The sequence below is a fragment of the Lemur catta genome, chromosome 1, assembly GCF_020740605.2.
Source record: "Lemur catta isolate mLemCat1 chromosome 1, mLemCat1.pri, whole genome shotgun sequence".
NCBI classification, from domain to species: Eukaryota; Metazoa; Chordata; class Mammalia; order Primates; family Lemuridae; genus Lemur; species Lemur catta.
The window spans coordinates 112858699-112864253 of NC_059128.1; the positions used below are offsets into that span (position 1 = coordinate 112858699).

The 5555-nt window shown below is 39.5% G+C and overlaps 1 pseudogene; it reads left to right on the forward strand.

Annotated features, from left to right (window-relative positions):
• Window positions 1-4293: 4293 nt before the first annotated feature.
• LOC123635826 lies at window positions 4294-5231 on the forward strand (annotated as a pseudogene).
• Window positions 5232-5555: the final 324 nt, after the last annotated feature.

A 5555-nucleotide genomic window follows, 5' to 3' on the forward strand; every position in this document is an offset into this window, starting at 1 on the left:
AGGCTCACACCTGTAACCCTAGCACTCTGGGAGGACCACTTAAGCTCAGGAGTTCAAGACCAACATGAGCAAGAGCAAGACCTGTCTCTACTAAACATATAAAAATTAGATGGGCATCATGGTGCACCTGCAGTCCCAGCTACTCAGGAGGCTGAGGCAAGAGAATCACTTGAGCCTAAGTGCTTCAGGCTGCAGTGAGCTGTGATGATGCCATGGCACTCTCTCTACCCAGAGAGACACAGCAAGACTCTGTCTCAAAAAAATAATAATAAATAAATAAATGAAGCCCTAATATCAACAAAGTCTCCCATGTCTCCAGCAAATGTCAAAGGAGATTTTCCTGTCCCGATTTTGTTACTCATTTTCTCAGAAGAAATATTCCTCCCAAATTTGCTTTCCTAAAGAAGGACTTCTTTGGAGGAGAATGCTACTTATTTGGGACTGGAGAGAGGAAATGGGAAGATAACTCTCAAATCTTATGGGGTTTTAAATAGAGATGCATGAGAAATAAGTCCTGGAGATCTACTACACAGCTTAGTGCTTATTGCTAACAATCATGTATTGTTTATTGAAAATTTGCTAAAATGAAGATCCTATGTTAAATGTGATTATCACACATTAAAACATAAAGGGGATTGAAGGAAATTTTGGGAGGTGATTGCCATATCTTTGGCCACATGGTGGTGATGGATTCACGGATATATACATATCCCCAAACTCATCAAGTTGTATACACTGCATATGTACAGCTTTTTACTTTTCAATCAGACCTTCATAAAGTAGTTTAAATATTAAGAAAAAAATTAGAAAGAAAGGACCTCTTTGCCTCTATAACATTGTGGACACCAAGAACTCCACAAAATCTCCAAATTTTCCTAAATCATGGCACATCACAGAGAGATGATGCCTGAATTTGGTTGCTTATAGCAATTAAACTTTCTGGAAGGGGAAACCTTGGGACTTTTAAATTAAACCAAAGGAAGAACAGTTTCCCCCTTGGGGGAAATAAATCCAACTTCCTCTATGCTGTCTCTGTCCACAAAATATTGACAGAAAACTTTCCGTTCTGCTTTCTTCTTCGTGTCCCCGGGGGGTGAAGATTTTGGAGGCTGGAAAGACAATGGAACAATTCATTTAATGAATTGCTTTGGGAATTCAACCCTGAAGACACTAGAAATGTTAAACCTGCCCCACTGCCCTACAACTATAGTTCCCTGATTCCAGACTACATGAAAACCCAATTGAGATTCCCAGGGACAGACTTTGGAGAAGAGAAAGCTTCAGTGATATTCACCAGAGAGATTCCTACCGACACAATGAGGGCAAGTGGGGTAAGAAGGAAAAGAGGAAAGTGTGTGATGGGCTTTTTCTCTAGAATAAGGAGATGGGGACAGTCTTATATTTTTTTTAATCTATGCAGATGGAAGTCCTTGGACTTTGAAGGTAGTTCCCATGGAGACTGGTCTTTTCCAGCTCTTTGTGTTTGCTTTCCTTTCTTTCATGAATCTAGAATCTCCTTCCAGTAAGAGCTAGAAATGGCCATTTCTTGCATACTTCATTCTCTGTGCAGTCTTCAAAGCTTCTCCACTCTCTCCCAAATATTTTAAGTTCCTGTTACATTTCCTGTCTCCAATCACTTATTCATTAACTATTCATGGAAGACTGATTATGCACAAGGTATTGAATATTTTGTTCTTAATAGATCAGATTTCTAATTCACATAACTATTACTGCTGGCAGGTGTGACTTACTGAAATCACTGAATAGTTGTATGTTCTTGTTGTCGTCATTACTTTTTCATTTCCATGTCTATAATATAATACATATAACATACTTAGTTCTGACCATTGGCATGCAAGCCAATTTCTTTTTCCCATTTTACCAACATATGAATGTCCATGAGAGTATCGAATCATTGATGTTGGAGTAGCCTGCCTTCTCCTCATCATAAATTGAACACAAATGTTCTAGTATGTTAATGTAGAATATCCTGTTGTCTGTGATTTTGAAACAATCATCGTCTATGGGGTTAAGAAGTTGTCCTCATTTTTCTGTGTGTGTATCTGCAGATTCTCTGCCCTGGCTGCTAACCACAGAAATGACTATTCCATGTTCTCAAATATATTTTTTGCACTGTGATTATGAATATTTTCATGAACCTATGTTTGTGATATACTATGTTCACAAACATCCTAACACGAACCCAGTTTCCCCCTCCTAGAATAGGTATTACTTGCTCATCATGTATTATTCCTTTAAAATCGACATGAGTGCATTTTATTTATCCTCACTATTCAATTTTGAGTCTACATTCATGAAGGGGATGAGCTCTGAGATTTCTGTTTTGTGTCACTGTTGACACGTTTGGTCTCACTCATTATTATACATCTAACATTTGTGTTGGTTGAGCCTCTACGATATGACAGGCACCAATAGACCTACATCCGTGCAAAGAAAAATAATAAGAAAAAAACAGTCACAGTCAGTCCCACAAATAAACATAAAATTACTGACATGAGATGCACATCAAGAAAGATCAGAGGATGCTCTGTTGTGGGGCCCACAAACTCTGTTTTCCTGACTTTCCTTCCTTGCTCTCAGTGTCACTGGTCCTTCAAATTCCTGTTGTAACTCACTGAGCCATATGCCATCTAGCATTCTGTTCTCTCATCCTAGAAAGTTTATTCCTTTCTTACTTCTGCTGATTAACAATGACCATACTTCTCTCAGTTCAAATATTCTTATTTCAGAGAAGTCCCACCTATGCAACTTCCCACACTAGATTTGTCCTCCACGATTTTTTGTCTTATTTAAGAAACTCCTCTTTGCATTAGTAACACAGTTTTTATTTCTATTGTGGATAATGTAAATATGTATATCTAAATGTCAAAATTGTCTTTTCGTTTTTCTAGGATGATTATATTTAAGTAAGTTTTGAATACTTTTCAATCCCATCTATTGATTATATATGTTGGTGATTAACTTTGCTGATTTTAATACATCTCCAACTGAGAGCATACCCATATGGGCACCCCACTTGACACATACCTTGTCTTTTATTTTTATGTTTTACTCTGTTCTCCCTTCCTCCTTTGATATATGCAGTCCACTTGATTTTTCCTCTTCTTGGGAGAATTCACCTAGCAGGCATGCTCTGAAAAAAAGGAGACATAGGATCTTCATTAATCAGAAGTCCTGTATGGCCGTCAAAAGAGTAAGAGTCTATGCCCATACCACCCTGAATGCGCCCAATCTCGTCTGATCTTGGAAGCTAAGTAGGGTCGGGCCTGGTTAGTACTTGGATGGGAGAAAAAAAGTAAGAGACCTGATATATATATAATGATCAGAATTACATCCTGATAGTTGCTCTGTTTATTGATAAATGATGGGCATGCAAGACATATTGATTTTCATGGTAATAACAGAATCTCACAATTATGAATTGTCCATTTTTATGTCTCAGGAATTAGGGTAGATAATGACATGCATCATCTTGTTTAATTTTACCCTTCAATAAATATAGGGCATATTTACTACTCCCATTCTAGAGGTGAGGTATCTACAGCTACTAATTTAAATAACTTTCTAGCAGTCACACCATAGTAAGTTGGTGGGTCAATATTTCTATTGCTGGAACACTGACCCAATAAAACAATGTCTTCATTATCTCTATACTGTATTTTGGAATAGTTACCTATCCAAAATAATTATCCCAAAAGGAGGAGTTTAATAATAATAATGACAAATATTATTCATTGAGACTGTACAGAAAAGTATGTTTAAACCTCACAAACAAGGTAATACTAATAATGACATTTGCAGAACAAAAATAAGACACTAAGAGGTAACTGTCCCATCAATAGGAAATGTCAAGTCACAGAAAAAAGGTTCAGTTGAAACTCCATGTGCTAATGACTACTGTACACCCATTAGAATGAAGGCAGAATAGGGATTCTCAAGAAAAGACAGGATAAGGCTTTCATAATTCGGAAGGAGTCCATCAAAGAAATAGGTTAATGCCCAGAGGTTCATTTATTACAAGGAAAACTTGTAAGGAGATGATGAAATAGAGGGATTTCTGCTAAGTGGAAGGAAATCTAAACAACTCTACACATTCAAAATATAAATGGGCTACCCCTCGGTTAAGGGAATCACAGCTTTTGAAAGGACTCTACTGGGTGTAAACAGCCTCCATCCAAGGGTGACACTGTAATGTGATAACTAGCTGAGGTGCCAGTTGTCTTTTCATGAAAAGTTCCATTTTCCTCCTTCCCCAGCAGACACACTAACTACATGGCACCAGAAAACCACATAGATATATCAGAATCTCTCCTCTTGGGTCTGTCAGAAGATCCTTCTCTTCAGCCCATTATCTATGGACTGTTCCTGTCCATGTACCTGGTTACGATGTTTGGGAACCTGCTCATCATTCTGGCCGTCAGCTCTGACTCCCACCTCCAAACCCCCATGTACTTATTCCTCTCCAACCTGTCCTTTGTTGACAGCTGTTTCACCTCCACCACCATCCCAAAGATGCTGGTGAACATCAACGTACACGTAAAAGACATCTCCTACATGGGATGCCTCACTCAGGTGTATTTTTTCATGATGTCTGGTGGACTGGATAATTTCCTCCTGACCGTGATGGCCTATGACCAGTTTGTGGCTATCTACCACCCCCTGCACTACACGGTCATCATGAACCCCCACATCTGTGCCCTCCTGGTTCTGATGTCTTGGTTGATCATGTTCCTGGTTGCCTTGGTTCATGTTCTACTTATATTGAGGCTGACTTTCTCCTTAGAAACTGAAATCACACATTTCTTCTGTGACCTGGCTCAGATTCTTGAGGTGGCCCAGTCTGATACCCTCATCAATAATATCTGCTTGTATTTGTGGGCTGTGTTGCTGGGGGTGTTTCCCATCATGGGGATCCTCTATTCCTACTCTAAAATTGTCACCTCTTTAATGAGGATGCCCTCCACTTCAGCCAAGAATAAAGCATTTTCCACCTGTGGGTCTCACCTCTGTGTGGTCTGTCTGTTCTATGGAACAGGACTTGGGGTCTACCTCAGTTCTGCTTGACACCTTCTTCCCAGAGAAGTGTCATTGCCTCAGTGATGTACACCATGGTCACACCCATGCTGAACCCCTTCATCTACAACCTGAGGAACAAGGATATGAAGGGGGCCCTGAGAAGACTCCTCAGCATGGCAGGCTCTTGTCTGTGACAGATGCATCACTGGTTCAGAACTAAGTCGACATTGTAGGCCTCCAACACAAATATGAATTTAAATATCTTGGCTCTTTCTCCTTTAAATGACATGTTTCTTTTGTTTATTTCCAAAGCACCTATGAGTCTCCTCATTCTCAATCCCCTCAGCCCCGGATAACATCTCTGCTAGTTGGGATGATTGACGTGGTGAGTTGAGCTTCTTCCTGAACCCTGAGTGTTCTGAGCATGGTCATCATTTGCTTTTCATGTGACAGCTTGTGCATTTGACCATTTATGGTCGAATTGAGAATGGGCAGTAGAAGGGGAACACATTGCATAC